Here is a 22,588-nt window from a genome sequence, read left to right on the forward strand (position 1 = left end):
CCACTAGAGGAGGAAATGGCTACTCACTCCAGTATTCTTGCCTTGAGAACCCCATGAACCGTATGAAAAGGCAAAAAGATATGACACTGGAAGATGAACCCCCCAGGTTGGAAGGTGTACAGTATGCTACTGGGGAAGAGCAGAGGGCAGTTACTAATAGCTCCTGAAAGAACAAAGTGGCTGGGCCAAAGTGGAAATAATGCTCAGTTGTGGATATGTCTGGTATTGAAAGTAAAGTCTGATGCTGTAAAGAACAGTGTTGCATAGGAACCTGGAATATTAGTTCCTTGAATCAAGGTAAATTGGACGTGGTCAAGCAGGAGATGCAAAATTGAATATCAGCATCTTAGGAATCAGTGAACTAAAATGGATGGGAATCAGTGAATTTAAATCAGATGACCATTATATGTACTACTGTGGGCAAGAATGCCTTAGAAGAAATGGAGTAGCCCTCATAGTCAACAGGAGAGTCTGAAGTACAACACTTGGGTGCAGCCTCAAAAACGACAGAATGACCTTGGTTTGTTTCCAAGGCATACTATTCAACATCACAGTAATCCAAGTCTGTGCCCCAACCACTGATGCTGAAGAAACTGACATTGCCCGGTTCTGTGAAGACCTACAAAATCTTCCAGAAATAACACCACGAAAAAAATGTCCTTTTCCTTATAGGGTGTTAGAATGCAGATGTAGGAAGTCAAGAGATACCTGGAATAACAGGCAGGTTTGACCTTGGAGTATAAAATGAAGCAGGCCAAAGGCTAACAGAGTTTTGACAAAAGAACATGCAAACATCCTTTTCCAACAACCCAAGAGAAGACTCTACATATGGACATCAGCAAATGGTCAATTCCAAAATCAGAGTGATTATGTTCATTGCCGCCAAAGATGGAGAAGCTCTATACAGTCAGCAAAAATGAGACCTGGAGCTGACTGTGGCTCAGATCATGAGCTCTTTATTGCAAAATTCAGGATTTAATTGAAGAAAGTAGGGAAAACCACTAGGCCATTCAGGTATGACCTAAATAAAATCCCTTAACGATTATACAGTAGAGGTGATGAATAGATTCAAGGGATTAGATCTGGTAGACAAGAGTGCCTGAAGAACTAATGATGGAGGTTCATAGCAGTATACAGGAGGTGGTGACTGAAATCCCAGCAATAAAGAAATTAAAGAATGCAAAGGGGTTGTCTGAGGAGGCTTTACATATATCTGGGGAAAGAAGAGAAGTGAAAGGCAAGGGAGAAAAGGAAAAGATACACTCAACTGAATGCAGAGTTCCAGAGAACAGCAAGGAGAGATAAAAAAGCCTTCTTAAATGAACAATGTGAAAGGATAGGGGAAAACCATAGAATGGGAAAGACTCTTTAAGAAAATTGGAGATATGATGGGAACATTTCAGGCAAGAATGGGCATGATAAAGGACAGAAATGGCAAGGAATTAACAGCAGCAGAAGAGATTAAGAAGAGGTGGCAAAAATACACAGCATAACTGTACAAAAATGGCCTTAATGAGCTGAATAACTACGATGGTGTGGTCACTCATCTAGAACCGGACATCTGGGGTATGTGGTCAAATGAGCCTTAAGAAAGCATTACTGTGAGCAAAGCTAGAGGGAGTGACAGAATTCCAGCTGAACTATTTAAATCCTGAAAGGTGATGCTGTTACAGTGTTGTAGTCAATATCTCAGCAAATTTGGAAAACACAGCAGTGGCCACAGGACTGGAAAATTTCAGTTTTCATTTTAACCCCAGAGAAGGGCAATGCCAAAGAGTATTCAAACCTGCTGTGCATTTGGGCTCATTTTACGTGCTAGCAAGGTAATGCTCATATCTATTAAGCTAGGCTTAAGCAGTATGTGAATGAAGAACTTCTAGATGTACAGGCCAGATTTAGAAAAGGCAGAGGAATCAGACATCAAATTGCCAGCATTCACTAGATCGTGCAGAAAGCAAGGGAATTCCAGAAAAACATCTTCTTTGACTATGATGAAGTCTTTAACTGTATGGATCACAGCATACTGTGGAAAACTCTTAAAAGAAATGGGAGTGCCAGACTACTTTACCTGTCTCCTGAGAAATCTGTATGTGGGTTAAGAAGCAGCAGATAGAACTGATCATAGAACTGAGATAGAACAGCTGACTGGTTATTGGGAAAGGAGTAAGAAGAGGAAATAAAGCACCTCTTGGTGAAAGTGAAAGAGGAGAGTGAAAAAGCTGGCTTAAAACTCAACACTCAAAAAACTAAGATCATGGCATCCAGTTCCATCACTTCATGGCAAGTAGATGGCGAAACAATAGAAATGGTGACAGACCTTTATTTTCTTAGGCTCCCAAATCATTGCAGATTGTGACTGCAACCATGAAATTAAAAGACGCTTGCTTATTGGAAGAAAAGCTATGACAAATCTAGACAGCATATTAAAAAGCAGAGACATTACTTTGCTGACAGAGGTCTGTCTCGTCAAAACTATTATTTTTCCAGTAGTCAGGTATGGATGTGAGAGTTGGACCATAAAGAAAGCAGAGTGCTGAAAAATTAATGCTTTTGAATTATGGTATTGGAGAAGACTCTTGAAAGTCCCTTGAATGGCAAGGAGATCAAACTAGTCAATCCTTATGGAAATCAATCCTGAATAATCATTGGAAGAACTGGTGCTGAAGCTCCAATATTTTGGCCACCAGGTGCAAAGAACTGACTTATTGGAAAAGACCCTGATGCTGGGACAGTTGAAGGCAGGAGAAGAAGGGGATGACAGGATGACATGTTTGTATGGCATCACCGACTTGATGGACATGAGTTTGAACAAGCTCTGGGAGTCGGTAAAGGACAGGGAAGCCCAGTGTGCAGCAGTCTCTGAGGTCACACAGAGTTGGACACCACTGAGCGACTGAACTGAAGACAAGTCTGTATTGTATATTGTCACCCTGCTTATTTAACTTATATGCAGATTACATCATGCAAAGTACTAGGCTGGATGAATCGCAAGTAGGAATTAAGATTGCTGGGTGAAACATCAACAGTCTTCACATATGCTGGTGATACCACTCTAATGGCAGAAAGCGAAGACGATCTACAGATCCTCTTGATAAGGGTGAAAGAGGAGAGTGAAAAAGTTGGTTTGAAAATCTGTGTTAAGAAAGCTAAGATCATGGCATCTGGTCTCATCATTTCATGACAAACAGTAGGGGAAAAAAATGGAAGTAATGTCAGATTTTATTTTCTTGGGCTCCAAAATCACTGGGGATGGTGACTGCAGCTGTGAAATTAAAGGACACTTGCCCTTTGGAAGGAAAGCTATGACAACCTAGACAGTGTATTAAAAAGCAGAGACATCACTTCACCAACAAAGGTCCGTCTAGTCAAGGCTATGGCTTTTCCAGTAGTCATGTATGGATGTGAGAGTTGGACCGTAAAGAAAGCTGAGTGCTGAAGAATTGAGGCTTTTGAACTGTGGTGTTGGAGAAGACTCTTGAGAGTCCCTTGGACAGCAAGGAGATCAAACCAGTTAATCCTAAAGGAAATCAGTCCTGACTATTCATTGGAAGGACTGATGCTGAAGCTGTAGTCCCAGTACTTTGGCCACCTGATGAGAAGAGCTGATTTATTGTAAAAGACCCTGATGCTGGGAAAGATTGAAGGCAGGAGGAGAAGGGGGAGACAGAACATGAAATGGTTAGGTAGTATCATGACTCAATGGACATGAGTTTGAGCAACTCCAGATTATAGTGAAGGACAAGGAAGCCTGGCATGCTGCAGTCCATAGGGTCATAAAGAATAAAGAGTTGGACATGACTTAGTGACTCAGCAGCAATAAGAGCAACAAATATATGATTGACAATTTTTGCCACGCTAAGCCTTTTGTTAGAGTTACTTTTACCTGATCTAGTTTTAACTACTCAGTCCAGTTTTTTTTTTTTTTTCTGTTTGAATTCTTTTCCCATAACCTCAGAGGTAGCACCATATGAATCTTACTCAGATCAAATGAGCAGTTAAATTAAATATCTTGCTAAATTGTTTGCATTTAGTGACACTGAATCAAACAGGTTAATACATCACTTCATTTGATTTATCTGCTATGTGTGCCCAATGATTGTCCTTTCAATTTCATGTGATGGGGAATGATACTAAGAAGCAGCCTTTGATTAGATTTTGGTTATCTTTTTCTCTATATATTGTTATATTCAATTTCTATTTTTTTTCCTATATATTTTATGCTGTTCACCATGTTCTTTCATGTGGTGAGCTTTCACCATTATTATACTTGTTCTATGAAACCCATAAGTGTATCGTGCTTCAGTTATTTGTGTGTCAAATATTTGAAAAGTGACCAAAGATTTATTTATACAGACATTAGTTATGACTCTTTCTCAGGAGGTGTGATACTGTAGTTCTCTTTTGCCATGTTAGGTATAAATTTACATTTGATTTGTGCTAGATATTTGAGCAGGGTGTTTTAAATGAACTACATTTAGAAATAAGAGTCTGTTATGATTAGAGGATGTAATAGGTAACGTATGCTGAAGTTTACCTCACATTCAAAGAAACAGTTAACGGAATTGGAATCCTGTTCATTTCCATATAATTGAAAGCATTTTCAGTCTCTGCTAATGTAAGTTTGGAATTTTTTTTTTTAACACAGTTACACATTAGAAATAACGAATGATGTAAACACAGTTTGAGAAGTATGGACGGAGTGTTTCCTCTCAGTACTGAGAGGAAATCACTAACTCTTGAAACTTGATCTCTGATAGCTTTCTTTACTATGTCCACTTGTCTTTATTTTTGTTTATTTAGAGTACATCTAGAGCTTGATTGAATCTTAAGAGTTTTTTACAAAAAAAAAAAATGATAGAAAATGCTGGTTTGGAATTGTGTTGCAGTGATTTGTGGTAGGTGTAACCCCTACACTGATCAGGAGTTACCCACATATTTACATGTATCTTTCCTGTTTTTTCTTGCATTGTGGTTTGTCCATTTTTGCCTTCAATTGGTGTTGAAAATTGTCAGCCATCATCTATTTGAATGGCAGCTATATTTTCTTTTGTCTTTTGTATTCTTTTCTGTTTTTGATCTATTTTGTTTTAGATTGTTGCTACTCAAAGGCGTCCTCAAGTCAGCGCTGGTCTGCACACTGGTATCACTGGTATTTAATGAATCAAGATAAATTCAATGTAAATAAATGCTTTTAATAGCAGCTTGGTATTATCATGACATCTAAGCATATGATTTTTAAAGAAATTCATGTTTACTGTATTTTACAGAAGCTTTGTCTGCAGTAGATCGGCTGTTTAAAAAATGGCCCTTCATCACCAATAGTTTCAAGTGTTTTGTCAGACCTCCTGATTCTGTTCTTTGTTCTGCTCTTACATATTTTATTTTCTTTCTTTGTTTTTCTGAACTGCATTTTAGGTAGGTTTTAAAAGTCCATTTATTAATTCTTTCTGTTTGTATTGATTCTACTGTTTAACTTTTCCACTCAGTTGAAAATTTTACCACTGTTTTTTATTTCTTGAGATTTTATTTATTTCACATCCATATTATAAGTATTTCTATTACTTGTACTATCCTTATTGTATAGTGTTTCCAATAATTGAAGTATGTGTAGTCTAATTATTCTATTTCTTACGTTGGCCCTCACTCGTGTCTTGTTTTGTGATTTTTTTTTTTTTTAAATTGAGTGTTTTTGAAAGTTATTGGATTCTTTGAGGCCTGGATTGAAGTTACTTTCTTTGAGAATTTACCTATGCTTTCCCCAGTGTCTAGGGATACTGACTATTTAAGATCCTTTTAAATAGGTCTTCACATGAGATTTATTGGATTATACAAGTAGTGTGAATTCAGTGTGAGAACTTTTGTGAAGGTTCCACTTTGAGGTTACAGTGTCAAGAGAATTGATAATACATTCTTGAAATGACAGAATTATAGAGATGGCCCATAGATTAGTGGTTGCATTCAAGACAATGCAAGATAGTTACAAGGATATAAGAAAGATGTAATTTCTGTTAGATGGATCCATTTTATAATAGAGTGGAGTAGAACTAAGAAAAATAGAAATGTAAAAAGTGGAGGGATTTGTGGATTTACATTTAGAAATGTAAAAGTGGAGGGATGCCTAAAGTACAAATGATTAGTTCTTCAGAATGAGGTGAACAAAGTAATCACTATGGTAGGATAGATTCTTAGCGATGATGGATATAGCATTTGCTTAGGAGTGAGTTGTGTAAAGCTGACAAATGTGATGTGTATGTATTAGTAAGTTGAAAACAAGCTGGGCATAAAGAAGTTTGCTTCTTAACACCAACTCAGGAGAAATGCGTGTATTTTGCCCCTGTCGGGAAAAATACAGTGCAGCTATAGATTTCCCTCCTCCTCTTTTTGTTATTATGAAATTCCAAGTAGCAAATTAAAGCTTGAATCTAATTGCCTTTTTAAGGTGGTTTTCTTCATCTAGGCCAAAATCTTCATGAAAAAAATTATAGGCATATTATGTGTTCATTGTAGAAAAATTAGAAAGCAATGAAAGGTATGGGGAAAATGAAAGCTTATTGCTTCCAATAGCCTAAACCACTATTATCATTTAATCCTGTTCTCTTGATTTTTATGTGGTCTCTGTCTTTCTCTGTGTGTGCTTTGTCACTCAGTTGTGTCCAGTTCTTTGTGACCCTTTGGTCTGTAGCCCACCAGGCAGGAATACTGGAGTAGGTGCTATCTCCTTCTCCAGGGGATGTTCCCAACCCAGGGATTGAACCTGTGACTCCTGCATTGCAGGTGGATTCTTTACCTGCTGAGCCATCGGGGAAACCTCTCTTTATATATACACAGATACAAAATGTGCCTCTGTGTATATATCAGTATATACTGTGTATAAAGCTTCCCAGGTGGCACTACTGGTAAAGAACCTGCCTGCCAATGCAGGAGAAATAAGAGATGTGGGTTCAATCCCTGAGTTGGGAAGATAGGGTCAACCCACTCCAGTATTCTTGCCTCCCACGTACAGAGGAGCCTGGTGGACTAAGAGTTGGACACCACTGAAGCAACAGCATACATGCATACTGTGTATATTTGTATGTATGTATATTTATTTAAATAGGGACTATTTTATATGAAATGTTTGATAGCCTATTCTTTCATATAATATTGTGAACATTCCTTTGTATCTATAAAATTGTTTGAAGCAGTTTTTAATATCTATATAGCATTCTGTTTTGAGATTATCCTCAAATCTATTTAACCATTCACCTGTTGTTAAACACTTAGATTTTCTTTCATAAATATATATATGCACTTACACACATGTATACATATTTGTATTTGCTGTGAACCACTCTGATGAAAAATTTGAGTGCATCTCCCATTTTTTTTGAAGTGTTATCTCCACCTTAATCTGCCTCTCATAATTTGCCCTGCAAAATTTCTTTCTTAATAAAAAAAAATCCCAGTGTTTTTAAAAAGGTTATTTATTTATTTAGACTGTGCTGGGTCTTGATTGCTGCCCGCGGGTTCTCTCAAACTGCAGCAAGTGGGGGCTCCTCTCTCGTTGGTGGTGTGTGGGCTTCTCATTGTGGTGGTTTCCTGTTGTGAAAAACAGACTCTGGGATGCATGGGCTCAGTAGTTGCCTCTCGCAGGATTCAGACCACAGGCTCAGTAGTTGTACTTGGGCTTAGCTGCCCTGCAGCATATGGAGTCTTCCTGGACAAGAGTGGAACCCATTTCCGCTGCACTGGAAGGTGGATTCTTGATGACTGGGGCACCAGGGAAATTCAAGAATCTCAGTTTTGTAGATGATTACCACATTTGGAGATGGTTTCCTGTCCCCTCAAGTGGTTGAGTGTGGGCAGAGGGACTAGGTTATAGTTGATGAGCTAAGAGAGTGGGATGGGCCTTCCCCTTCTTTCTTTCTGCTACTTGCAAGATAGGGGTAGTAGCTGGAGTCCCCACAGCCTTCTTGGAGTACAAGGTGACTTCTAATATAACAGTACATGGTAGAGCAAAAAGAGGGAAGGAATTTGGACCTCTGATACTTAGAGCTGCCACATCAACCTTTGATTGTCCAAGATGTTCACATGGGAGAAATTCTCTCCCTCAGTTTTTTTTCCTCTCATTTAACTCATTATAATTATTAAATTTTTTTTGGCTAGGGAAGGATGTAATCTAATCCTCACTGATAAAGGATACCATTGTTTGATACTCTATGCAGAAATGTGATAGGTCCAATATAAGGAAACATGTATTGAATCAACTCGTGTGTGTGTGTGCATGCTCACTCAGTTGTGTCCAACTCTCTGCAACCCCATGCACTGCAGCCTGCCAGGCTGTTCTGTCCATGGAATTTTCCAGGAAAGAATACTGGAGTGGATTGCCAATTCTTCCCCCAGGGGATCTTCCAGACCCAGGGATGGAACTCATGTCTCCTGCATCTCCTGCATTAGCAGAAAGATTCTTTACCACTAAGCCATGAGATTGGAGAGAGGTTAATTGAGGGAGAGAGGTTAATTTTCCATTGAATGGAAAATTACTTGATACATATTTTCTGGAGTTGTTTGATGATTATATTAATGAATTTTGTTCTCAAATGATTTTAATAATTATCACAAATATTGCAGAAAACAATATGATGACTTTTAGGCAAAAATCACTAAATTAATAGTAGTATATTAAAGTAATCTTATATAGCCCTATGAATTTGTAATACTTTTAGATACCTTGGCTAGTCACTTAGACAAAGTTAGGTCATAATTGTTACTTTTAATGCTCTCATTAACTTTGTTAGGGAATTTTTGACAAATTTAAATTGTTTTTATAACTTTAGATGTATTTTGGGGGTCTTGATTCTAAGACAGTTATTCATAACTTTAGTGAAAGAATATGTTGTTCAGTCACTAAGTCGTGTCTGACTCTTTGCAACCCCATGAAATACAATACTCCAGGTTTCCCTGTCCTTCACTATCTCCTGGAGTTTGCTCAAATCAAGTCCACTGAGTCAGTGATGTTATCTAGCCATCTCATCCTCTGTCGTCCCCTTCTCCTCCTGCCCTCAATCTTTCCCAGCATCAGTGTCTTTTCTAACGAGTCAGCTCTTCTCATCAGGTGGCCAAAGTATCAGAGCTTCAGCTTCAGTCCTTCCAATGAATATTCAGGGTTGCTTTCCTTTCGGATTGACAGGTTTGATCTCCTTGCTGTCCGAGTCTTCTCCAGCACCACAGATTGAAAGCATCAATTTTTCGGCTCTCAGCCTTCTTTATGGTCCAGCTCTCACATCTGTACATGACCACTGGAAAAATAATATCTGACTAGTTGGCCCTTTGTTGGCAAAGTGATGTCTCTGCTTTTTAATATGCTATCAATTTTGTCACAGCTTTTCTTCCAAGGAGTAAGCGTCTTTTAATTTCATGGCTGCAGTCACAATCAACAGTGATTTTGAGCCCAAGAAAATAAATTCTGCTACTGTTTCCACTTTTTCCCCATCTGTTTGCCATGAAGTGATGGGACTGGATGCCCTGATCTTAGTTTTTTGAATGTTGAGTTTTAAGCCAGCTTTTTCACTCTCTTTTTTCACCTTCATCTAGAGGCTCTTTAGTTTCTCTTCCCTTTCTGCCTTTAGAGTGGTGTCATCTGCATATCTGAGGTTGTTGATATTTCTCCCAGTAGTCTTGATTCCAGGTTGTGTTTAATCCAGCCCGGCATTTCATGATGTACTCTGCGTATAAGTTAAACAGGCAGAATGGCAGTATACAACCTAGACATACTCCTTTCCCAATTTGGGACCAGTCCATTGTTCCGTGTCTCATTCTAACTGTGGCTTCTTCTTGTCCCTCGTACAGTGTTCTCAGGAGACAGGTAGGGTGGTCTGTTATACCCATCCCGTTAAGAATTTTCCCATTTGTTGTGATCCACATAGTCAAAGGTTTTAGTGTAGTCAAGCAGAAGTAGATTTCTTTCCTTTTTTTTTTTTTTTTAAATAAATTCCTTTGCCTTTTCTATGATCTAGTTGATTTCTGGTTCCTCTGCTCTTTCTAAATCCAGCTTGCACATCTGGAAGTTCTTGGTTCATGTATTGTTGAAGCCTTGCTTGAAGGATTTTGAGCATAACCCTACTAGCATGTGAAATGTGCGCAACTGTAAGGTAGTTTGGACATTCTTCGGCATTGCCTGTCTTTGGGATTGGATTGAAAGCTGACCTTTTACAATCTTGTGACCCTTTGCCGAGTTTTCCAAATTTGCTCGCATATCAAGTGCAGCACTTTCACAGCATCATCTTTTAGGATTTTCAATAGCTCAGATGGAATTACATCACCTCCACTAGCTTTGTTCATAATAATGCTTCCTAAGGCCCACTTGACTTCACACTCCAGAATGTCTGGCATTAGGTGAGTACCACACCATCTTGGTTATCTGTGTCATTAAGACGTCTTTGTAGGTTCTTTTGTGTATTCTTGCCACTTCTTCTTAGTCTCTTCTGCTTCTGTTAGGTCCTTGCCATTTTTTGTCCTTTACTGTGCCCATCTTTGCATGAAATGTTCCCTTGGTATCTCCAGTTTTCTTGAGGAGGTTGCTAGTCTTTCCCATTCTGTTGTTTCCCTCTATTTCTTTGTGTCGTTTGTGTAAGAAGGCTTTCTTACCTCTCCTTGATATTCTCTGGAACTCTACATTCAGTTGGGTATATCTCCTTTTTTCTCTTCTGCCTTTCACTTCTCTTCTTTTCTCAGCTATTTGTAAGAGCTCCTCAGACAATCATTTTTTCCTCTTTTAATGCTTTTTCTTAGGGCTGGTTTTGGTTAGCCCCCTCCTATACAGTGGTACAATCCTCTGTCCGTAGTTCTTCAGGCACTCTGTCTACCAGATCTAATCCCTTGAATCTATTTGTTACCTCTACTGTATAATCAGATGGGTTTTAACTTAGGTCATACCTGAATGGTCTAGTGGTTTCCCCTACTTGAGTTTAAGCCTGAGTTTTGCAATAAGGAGCTTATGATCTGAAAGTACTGAAGAATACATATTTAAAAAGTTAATAAACTTTTTTTTTTGAGAAATTTTAGATTTTTATTATAGAAGAATTAGCAAGTACAAAGAGTTCCCATATACACATTCTCCACAGTATATGCATTTTTATCTAGGGTATCCCACTACATACAATGTTATACATATAAAAAAAGACTACATCTCTGAACAAAATGTTAGTTTTTTTTTTTTATTATAACTACAATAAAACAGACAACAAAGGGTAGGAAATGAGGAACCCACAGTAGTTGACAAGGTTTAAGAGTCTCTAGTTGAAGAAACAAAACATCACTGCTTTAATTTTAATCCCAGTACATATGGCGCTTTATGGGGACTTGCCCACGTGATACAAAGCAAAGAAGCAAAGTCGCTCAGTTGTGTCCAACTCTTTGCAACCCCATGGACTGTAGCCCCCCAAGCTCCTCGGTCCATGGGATTTTCCAGGTGTGAATACTGGAGTGGGCTGCCATTTCCTTCTCCAAAAATGTTAGTTTTTTATGTAGGAAAACCACACAGTGCTTATGGACATTTTACTCTAAGCTAGGGTCTCCCACCCTCAGCACTATTAATATTTTAGGCCAGATAGTTCTTTGTTGTAGGAGACTATCCTTTATATTTTAGGATGTTTAGCAGCATCACTGATCTCTATTTGTTGCCAATAAATATTCTTTTTATTGGACATGTCAATAAATGTCCTCTGGGAGGCAAAACCATTGCTTTCATGAATTTGCAATGCTTTAGGACTTGCTATGTTTTTAAGAGTAGGTTCAAATTTAAGGCGTCTGTAGTTCACTGACCCTTCACATGAAGTTGTGTAGGCAGTTAGACTCTTCCTGCCAGCTAGGGGTCACAGGCAGTATATGAGTCTCATTTTCCCTGATTATGAAATAGGTAAAATACTACCTAACTTGATTGGAAAATTCATTGAAATAAATTATAGAAAATACTTTTAGTTTCCTTCTTTTCAGATGTTGTGTTATACTGTTGGGGTTTATTTCCTTAAAAGTGTCAAATGCTCATTGCAAGGTTCTTGTTTCTGTGGGCTAGGCTGTCACAGCTTGGGGTCTGCTATTGATGGGCTTGAGGAGTCCCTAATGCTGTGGGTGGACAGAACCTGAAATGCTCATGAAGGCTGGTGTAGGAGGCCAGCTGTGTTTTCTCTGTTAGTGGGGCTCTGGCTAGCTTGTTGCCCACTCAGGTTGTAACAGTTAAGTGATCTCATGTGCTCTTTCAAGGACCCTGAGCTTCTCAAATTGTTGATAGCATTAGATGTCAGCCGGTCTCTTTGTCCTTGGGAGTTTTTGTCTTCACATCTGAAATCCCGCCAATTTTAACAGATTGTGTGTCAGCGCCAGTAGAGGAGGCTGGCCTCTGTCAGCTTGTGTTTAGTCCACTAAAGACTTCTAAAAACTTGAGAAAGTTCGCAGCTACTAATCTCCACTTCCCACTGCTCCTTTGTAGAATTATAAAGCACTGTTCACTAGTGAATGAAATGCCATCTATAATAATTAAGGTTACTCTTATTTTTCTACCCCTGCAGAAAATTTCCAGAGACTTGGTGAAGATAGGAAAGCTGTCAAAAAGACCATAGGACTATTGTAAGTATTGCTTTGAAAAAGAACTGTAAATTAAGAATATTTTAAGTATCCAGTTGTTGAGGGGAAATATGTTAGGCAGAGATATTATATGTAAAATGTAGAGGAGGATATATTATAATTGTGTTAATAATTTATAAGAACTAATCCTGTGCAGTCTTTTAAAAATTGAAAATGTGTTCTTATGTACTGAGATGAGGATTTTACCAATAGCATTGAAAAATATTTCTAATTCTAACAAGGATTGATCTAGTTTATGTACATTTGCTTATTTAAAACTATCAGAATCCAAAGAATCATTGTAGTTTTGTAGGTTTGTGATTTGTTTGGGTGACTTATTGTTTAGGTTATTTTGCAGAATTATTTATTTGCTGATTTATTTATGTATTTCATTATTTATTTATTTGATTATTTAGTAAATTATTTATCTGATGAATTATTAATACATCTTCATGACATGCTTTAAATTATTTATAACTTAATTTTGAGTTTATTGCTTTTAGACGCTGCATTGTTACTGACTAGTTTTGATTTTTTTCTTTGTGGTTCTTTAAAATTAAAGTATTAGCTCTAAGGCAAAAGTATATTCATTGCAATGCCCAGGGATTTTTTTTTTTTTATGTAATTTATGGTAGTTATAAAAGTTCAGTTATGCTTTGTTTAGCTCTAAATTTACCTGTTTAGGGTTACTGCTGATAGAATATATGTTATGTGGATACTCATTGTACAGTCACTTACAGATTAATGATATAGCCTATAGTCCATAAACTGAGACAGAACTTGTAAATTCAGTCTTCATTATCCTTGGTATCTCTAAAGAGTGGTAGGTTGATTTAGAATAGATAATGGAGTTTAATGGCAAAGTTGTTGTACTACTGGAATATTTTTAATAAAGTTCAGAGAACTTAGATTTGGATTCCTGAGATGTAAAGTTGACTGATGAAGGGTTTGTTCTTTTTTTTAAATCCCTGTTATATGTGTATTTGGAAAGCAGCATAATGTTTATATAGATTTTTATATCATTTTTGGTGACATATTTATTTTATACCATATCTCTTGTGGAAAGTTTTAAATCCCTTTATTTTAATGAGCTAAAAATGGACAGAGGTCTTTATAAATGCAAGCTATAGTTTCTCTGACTTGACCTAGTGATTCTCATATGTAAAGTTTCTATTTTTCACCAAATAAAATATTTCTTCTTAGTTCTGATGCTGTTTTATAATCATAAGATGGAGCATGTTATATGTGTTCTCTTTTTGAATGGGTTTAATCAATAGGTTAAGCTAATTGTTTGGGTTACAGGGTATCATGTGCACAACATGGTCTTCCTCTTGGGTTTGCTTGCAGTGAATTACTGTGTACTTTACAGTTTTAGCACTTCAGAGAGAAGCAACATTGTACATTTTGAAATAAATGCTGTGAAATATGGGGAAAATGACCTCTGTAGAAAGGTTTCACTATAGAATTGTAAAATGTGCATATGTAAACCCAGAATTCTTATTTTGAAATATTGACTGTATGAATATTTAATTGGGATGTTGCTTTAGTGCCTTCTTCTGCTTGCCTTAAAGGGAGTGTCATCCTTTGATTTATATTCGTGGATTTAAAATGTGTGTATTATACATATCTTTGACTCTTCTGTTCTGGAGATGAACAACTACAGATATTGTTAGATATGGAATTTTATTTTAAAATGTGCTTCAAGATGCCACTGTGGACTTCTTTCAGAGAGAAAAACTGCCTTCTCCAGTGTTGAGTAGGATCTTCAATACTAGTGTAATATTCCACACTATACCATGTATCTGTGAATAGTAGCTGTGTCATCTAAGTGATTTTTAATTGAAAGTTGCAGATACACATATGTGTACACACCCATGCACAGGTGTGTGAAATTGCCTCCTGAATAATCTCATATTGTCATAATAATAGCTAGCATTTATTGAGCACTTACTTTGTGCAGGCACAGTGCTGCACAAAGTAATCATATCTTTTACATGGATTATTTGTTGCTCTTCCAAGTGAGAGAAGTATGGTTATTATTTTCATTTTATGAATGAGGAAACAGACTTAGGAACTTGCTCATTGCCACACAGCTGACAGTAAGTAATGGTGCTGAAACTGGTGCTCATTTAGTCTGATTCCCACGGTCCTTCTTAGCCCATTACAGTTCCGAATGTGTAGTTGGTATAATGTAGTTTTTCACTTGAGTTGTTTTTGTTTGTTGTTTTTAGAGTCTGTGGTTATTTATATCTCTGACAGGCTTCACTTGCCAAGTATATTCACTTTGTAGTTCATTTCGTCATCTTTTTTTTTTTTTTTTGGTCATCTTTTTTAAACCAGTAGGTAGTACTTGAGCTTCTTGAATTTTCTGATTTGATTTTTCTTATAATCCTGTATAGTGGATCCATATTAAATACTGAAGAACAATTTGTACCTCAGGGAGATTAAATGTTTGCCTGCTGGATATCTAATGCTCAGACTACTTCTTTTGACTCTTAAGCCCATGGCCATTTCCAGGGCTCTGTTAAGTCAAATCTTGGGTGACAGTGTGAGTACCATAAATAACTGCTTTTGTATGAATGCCAAAACTGTAGGTGTAAACTGGTACCATCCTGGGCGAATTGAGACCTGTGGTCACCCTAGTAACATCTCAGATTCTTATTGCGTAGTTATAGTGTTGATAATGCATATTTAAGAGAAGTCTTAATTCATGTGTAATATTTTAAAAAATAGTTTGTGATAAAACACACTTCTATTATGGCCAGTATTTATGTGTTTTTGTTAACCAACTTAGGCAGTTTGTGTTTATGACTTTCATAAAACACAATGGGAAAAAAAAAAAAAAAGGTGAAAGTAAAGAGGTATTGGTATTGGGAACAGAAATATGAGTATGGCAAATATGGTCATAGTAGAATAGATAGTAGTTCTAAAGTTTTTCTTCATAGCATACATTATGAGATTTTTTAAAGCATAATTTTATTTATTTTTGGCCATGCTGGATCTTCATTGCTTCGTGGGCTTTTTTTCCCCTCTAGTTGTGGCGAGTGGGGACTACTCTCCAGTTGCTGCACAGGCTTCTCACTCCCGTGGTCTCTCTGGTTGCAGAGCACAGACTGTAGAGCACGTGGCTTCTGCAGTTGAGGCCATGGACTCGGTAGTTGTGGCTTGAGCTCTCGAGCACCGGCTCAGTAGCTGTGACTCACAGGCTTATGTGGATCTTCCCAGACAAGGAATCGAGCTAGTGTCTCCTGTATCGGCAGGTGGGCTCTTCACCACTGAGCTACCTATTTTAGCTTTGTAAATCTGCTAAATTTGACATTGTATGGAAAACTATTTCTATTTGTTATACCTTCAGAATTTATAATTTTTTATTATATGATCCAATCGTCTTTTTTTTCCTTAAAATATGTTACATGTCATTTATATTGATAAGTTGGCTGTTTTGCTGAAACAATGAATTTTTGAAAACAACTGTGTTCCTTGGTGAAATTCTTTGTGGGGAAATGGGAATCTGTAGAAGAGAATTGCTGAAAGTTTTTATTTTTTATATAGTTTTCTTTTTAATTCCCTCTTGACATGTGTTTAATAAAGTCATTACTAGATATTAAACTTAAGTGTTTTGGTTTTTTTTTTGGCATTTAGAGTATAGATGACTTGTTAAGTTGAACCTAGGTAACCACACTGGCATATTTATATTTGAATGTATATTGAAAAGAAAAAATTCTCATGCAATAGTTCTTATTCATACATTCATCACTCTTTTTGTTCAGAGAAGTCTATTATGCCTTGTAACAAAGGTAAGAGCGTCCATATATTCTGTCTGAAGTTTGTCACAGTATGAAGCACTTGGTAAAATAGTACTGTAACTATACGAGTAATAACAGCCTATGGGTTGGCTTTGAGAATAGCTCCTTTATAACAAGTGAAAGTACAGCCAAAGGTCATGTTAAACACATAATTTCTTTCACACCTCATCCATTTTGTGGATAGCATGTGAAGTAGTTTGAGTCCTGCACTGATATTTTAAGACAGCTACCTAAGGTTGTTCCCATGGAAGTGTTTGAAGTATCTTTCCCCTACCTCCCATGTGGTTGCAAAATTTGGCATGAATACAGTGTATCTGAATTCTGCACTAATTAAATAGAACCTTATTAAATTTAGAGTTTGCAGAGTAAAAGGGGCCTCTTGTCCTCCAGGGATTTCTTTTTAGGGCACTAGATAGTATTGCCACATAACAGTCTTTAATAATAACTGCATCCTCTTCTGACTCAGTGCATTGTCTTAGTATTAATGCTGCTTGGTGAAACACTGGACACCAGACAACACTGCCACAACAAAACCAAAACAGAAGCGTGCAGGTGAGACTGGGGAAGCATGCATGCCTGTGTGTGTGCAGTCTGATGGCTAGATTCTACTTCTGACTTTAGCTAAGTAAAAGTTGAAATATTGAAAAAGCCACTATATAGGAAAGCTTTCTATTAAAAAGCTTATATAAATAGATTATGCATATGTTCTAGAGGGGATAACAAATCCCTTTAAGTTAGCCTCAGTACACCATACCAAAAAATATAGGCTGAAGAAAGAATGTTTGGAAGAGGATAAAATCGAGAAGTTACAGTTTTTAGTTGATGAAAGTGTTTCCTTCTGTGTTTGAAGCACGTTTTTTGACATTGCTGCCCGCTATAGTGTTCTTTCTGCTGTAAGACTGTTAAAATGTGATTTCCAAGCAAGGGGGCTGCGGGCTGAAGAGGGGGACTTGGGCGGTTAAGGGGGCTACTGTCACTTGTCACAGTAATTGTGGGGATGCTTCTGACACTGAGTGGTTGGGAATCAGGGACGCTGGGTGTCCTGCAATGCGTGGGACAGTCTCAGACTACAGAAAATTTTTCTGAGTACCATGGAGCTTTGAATATCCGCTTGGTTAAACTCTCTTCAAAGATAAAGCAATAATACTTCAGTCTATAATATTGCTGACAGTTGTTTTATAAGATGTTACGTGAACAGTTTGATACTTAGGGGAAATTTGTGTGGAGGGGAAGCTTAAGTAGAATGAAGTTGTTCTCTCAAAATTGTACTTACTTCACACATTCTTTCCAATTCCTGATTTATAGCACTTCTAACTAGATATCTAGTTGAAAAGTTTTCAGCAATGCAGTTTCCTGGCAGCTCTGACTGCAGATATGTGATAGAGAGTATTTAAGACTCTTTTAACAACAAACTAAATTTAAAATTAATGGATCTAAATGAATTCAGTTTTATTAGTTGATAAGGAATGTTTAAAGATATTTCATGATTGCCATCCTAAATGTTAAAATTTTGTGTTTAGAATGATAAATACATTGTTAAACATATTTTAAAATTCTTTATTTGTTATGTTGTATGTTTGTGTTATACCGGCATTACTTTGGTACCACCTCCAATAAGCAATCTATCCAACTTTTATGAAACTTTTTATATTTCTTTACTCACTCCACTGGTTGTTCTATATTTTAGGGGTATATGGTCTGGTGCAGTATTTTTAACTACTGGAGACTTAATAACTAAAGAGAGTGTGGTAGGTTTTCTGGAGTAGGTTGTAACTGCAGTGTAACAAGCTTAGCATAGGTATTAATAATTATTTTGACACTACACTTAAAAACAAAACCCAGGTCAGTTGCACTAATACCACATTTCATAGTTTTCTCCTTTTAACAGTATATAATTTATCTTCACATTTCAATCATTATTTCATTGAAGCTATTTCTGTCTTTCTCATCACCTTCAATTTAATTTTTGTTTATAATCACTTATCTCAGTACTATTTTTTATTCTAGGGTTCTCCTATCCCTCTCTTTTCTTTTTTTTTGTACTTTTTATAGAGAATAACTTGTGATCTTTTTCCTTTTTGATTCAAACTTATTATATATAGGTACAAATACGTGACTGCTTTATTCCCTCTTGAATAGTTATGCCTAAGCATTTGTTGTGGTTAGGAATTAGTACTGATTTTTTGAAAAATATTCTGTATGTAGTTAGAGTTTATTAACTCTGAATTTCAGTTCAGGATGGTTCAGGGAATGAAAGGGGCATTGGATTTGTGGGACTGAGAACTATTGTTTTGGAAATGTGCACTTAATCTTTACAGTTCTTCTAACTTTTGAGCTTAAAAGATACTTCCAAATGAGATTGGAGCTTCTTATATGGATGAGAAAAATGTCAAAGCCAACAATTCACAGAAAAATATTTTAGCAGAAACCCTAGTCTAGTTAGGAATATGGGGGCTTACTCTAATTTCTTTGATAATTTGTAAGTGAAAATTAGCTGCATATAAAATATGCATAATAATGGGACTGAAAAATGAGATACTGTCTACAAGGCACCCAAATAGAGTGAGCTTACTTTTTCACTTAAAATCTGAAAAATAACTAATGATAATCAACCAATTATGGGGGAGTGGTGTGACTCTGAAATAGATAACTGATGTAATCTGACAGACATTTTGAGCAGTTGCTAGTATCTCAAAATCATTTCCTTGCTTAATAGAAACTATAGACTGATTTTGTTGGCTTTTTAAGTGAAACCAAATTATAAAATAATACAGTTGAACCATATCTCGGGTAAAAATATGTGTATACCTGTGTTTTTGTTTAGATAAATTATTTTGCTTATCTTCAAAGTGATAACTGTTTATAGTGCCTATGAGCATAACTTGAGAGATAAATGTGTAACAGTTTGACAGTCACTTGATACTGGTTTAATGTAGAGACTGTTAGCCTGCAGACTAAATCATTGTCATGGGAGTTCCCTCTAATCTCAGTGGCATCTTTGGTCAAGGAATACTTGATGCTTTTTATTTTTTTAAATTGAAGTGTAGTAGGTATATAGTACCAAGGGAACTTTCATGCAGAGTTGGGCACAGTAAAGGACAGAGTGTTATGAACCTAACAGAAGCAGAAGATATTAAGAAGAGGTGGCAAAAATACACAGAAGAACTACACATAAAAAATCGTAATGACCTGGATCGTGGTTCCAGTGCTGTGATCACTCATCTAGAGCCAGACATCCTGGAGTGTGACGTCAATGGGCCATAGGAAGCATTACTATGAACAAAGCTAGTGGAGGTGATGAAATTCCAGCTGAGCTATTTCAAATCCTAAAAGATGATGCTGTGAAAGTGCTACACTCAGTAATGCCAGCAAATTTGGAAAACTCAGCAGTGGCCACTGGACTGGAAATGGCCAGTTTTCATTCCAATCACGAAGAAGGGCAGTGTCAAAGAATGTTCAAACTACTACACAGTTGCACTCATTTCACATGCAAACAAGATAGTGCTCAAAATCCTTCAAGCTAGGTTTCAACAGTACGTGAACCGAGAAATTCCAGATGTACAAGCTGAATTTAGAAAAGGCAGAAGAACCAGAGATCATTGCCAACATTCTTTGGCTAATAGAAAAAGCAAGAGAATTCCAGAAAAACATCTACTTCTGCTTCATTGACTACACTAAAGTTTTTGCCTGTGTGGATCACAACAAACTGTGGAAAATTTTTCAAGAGGTGGCAATAGCAGACCACCTTACCTGCCTCCTGAGAAACCTGTATGAAGGTCAAGAAACAACAGTTATAACTGGACAAGGAACAACAAACTGGTTCCAAATTGGGAAAGGAGTATGTCAAGGCTGTATATTGTCACCCTGCTTATTTAACTTCTATGCCAAGTACATCATGTGAAATGCCAGGCTAGATGAAGCACAAGCTGGAATCAAGATTGCCGGGAAAAATATCAGTAACCTTAGATATGCAGATGACACCACCCTTATGGCAGAAGGCAAAGAGGAACTAAAGAGCCTCTTGATGAAGGTGAAAGAGGAGAGTGAAAAAAGTTGGCTTAAAATTCAGCATTCAAAAAACTAAGATCATGGCATCTGGTCTCATCACTTCATGGCAAACAGATGGGGCAAAAACGGAAGCAGTGACATACTTTTTTGGGCTCCAAAGTCACTGCAGATGGTGACTGCAACCACGAAATTAAAAGACGATTGCTCCTTGGAAGAAAAATTATGATCAACCTAGACAGCGTATTTAAAAAGGGACATTACTTTGTGGAAGAAACATCCGTATAGTCATATCCAATAGTCATGTATAGGTGTGAGAGTTGGACCATAAAGAAAGCTGAACGCCAAAGAATTGATGCTTTTGAACTGTGGTGTTGGGGAAGACTCTTGAGAGTCCCTTGGACCTGCAAGGAGATCCAACCAGTCCATCCTAAAGGAGATCAGTCCTGGGTGTTCATTGGAAGGACTGACGCTGAAGCTGAAGCTGCAATACTTTGGCCACCTGATGCGAAGAGCTGACTCGTTTGAAAAGACCCTGATGCTGGGAAAGATTGAAGGTGGGAGGAGAAAGGGATGACAAAGGATGAGATGGTTGGATGGCATCACCGACTCCATGGGCATGAGTTTGAGTAAACTCCGGGAGTTGGTGATGGACAGGGAGGCCTGGCGTGCTGCAGTCCACAGGGTTGCAAAGAGTCGGACACGACTGAGCAACTGAACTGAAATGATTTTCACCCCCTTCCACCTCCCCCATTTTTTAAAGTTGATTTTCTTTTTCCATTTCCTGTATTTGGAGATTCAGCTCCAGGGTAGTAGATGTGGGGTGTGTGGAGTTGAATGTTCCTGGGTTGTGGGCAGAAGGGTTCACCTTTTCCTCAGTATCTTTTTTAAGTTCTCTTATGAGGTACTTCCTTTGAAAAGTTACTCATTTTCCAGAAATAAGATCTCTTTTGTGTTTGGGGAGGAAGAAGAAAATAAGCCCATGTGGTTAATCTTTGTTAAGTTGATCTTTGTATGTGCTGTTCACGCCTTACCTCTTCCGTGGCTAACTCAGCCTGCAGTACACAGCTCTTGAAAGCTTCCGCTGATTTCTCAGTGATGTCTCCTCACCTACACACCTTTGGAAAACACTTATAATACCATATTGTAATAATTAGATCATTGCTTATCTTTGTAATAAAAACAGGAATTGTCTTATTTTTACCTGTACCTGTGTGCAAAGCATTGTGTTTTCTTGAATGAAAACATAAAATTCAGAAATGAAGTTGATAATAGGTAGCAGCAGTACAGTTTTTCCAGAAGATATATTGAAAATAAAATTTAATGGAGATTTACCTTTTTAAATGTAAAATATTAGTATTGTTAGTTTCCTAGAGTAATCGAAAATGTCTTTATATTGAAGCTAAATTAGCATTGTCATGAAAATTTTGATTTCTTTATGCATTTAATTAAAAATTAATCTTTAAGATACTAAAAAATAGATGACTAGTGGATAGTTTTATGTATTAAGGGTAATACGACAAAATCATAGAAATGACCTAAGAATGGAGAAAAAAGTTTTGCCATCTTTGGTTAGCAAAGCATTCCAGTAATTCCAAGTGAAAATTCTAAGAAAATAGGATATAGTTGTCTTGTGAAAACCTGCCATATCCACAGGCAGAAGGAAAACATCTGAATCAACACAAGATTTCATCAAGAAACCCTGTCACTGTCTTGGGGTCAGGTTTCACCAGCAGAATTATCTGTTGTCTTTTCCCTTCAATCATATTGTTTTGTTTTATTTATTTCAGCTTTAATGGTAGAGAATGAAATTGTTGTAATTTAAACTTATATGACTCATGAGTCATGTTTTCATATAAGTTGAAATAAACCCATCAGCAAATATGTACTGAGTATGTGTGATTGGTATGAAGGGAGATTGAGGAGGTATCGCTTCTGAGGGAAGATGTGTGCAGGGCAGGAGTGGCCAGGATAGAGTTCAGTAGGAGGAGACTTGTCTCAGCATTGTCTGTAGTTAATGGTCAGTGAATGGCCCAGATGGAGTTTATTTTATAATAATAATGTAGCCATCCTTAGTAGAATATTCACACACTCTTAAGTTGTATCTTAGTCATGATGATATAAATCAATAAGGATCAGTAACTTGAAGTTACTTAACAGTGTCCTAAGTTTTATTT

General features: G+C 37.1%; 1 protein-coding gene across 3 annotated transcripts in view; it reads left to right on the plus strand.

Moving 5' to 3' along the window:
• Window positions 1-22,588, plus strand: part of TBC1D5 (TBC1 domain family member 5) — a 564,837-nt gene that overhangs the window by 52,756 nt on the left and 489,493 nt on the right. For all 3 annotated transcript variants that reach the window (XM_043875247.1, XM_043875248.1, XM_043875246.1), the window contains exon 2: window positions 12,546-12,603. The gene's annotated coding sequence lies outside the window, so the exon portion shown is untranslated. The remainder of the gene's footprint in view (window positions 1-12,545; window positions 12,604-22,588) is intronic.

This window comes from Cervus elaphus, chromosome 19, assembly GCF_910594005.1.
Source record: "Cervus elaphus chromosome 19, mCerEla1.1, whole genome shotgun sequence".
In the NCBI taxonomy this organism is placed as follows: Eukaryota; Metazoa; Chordata; class Mammalia; order Artiodactyla; family Cervidae; genus Cervus; species Cervus elaphus.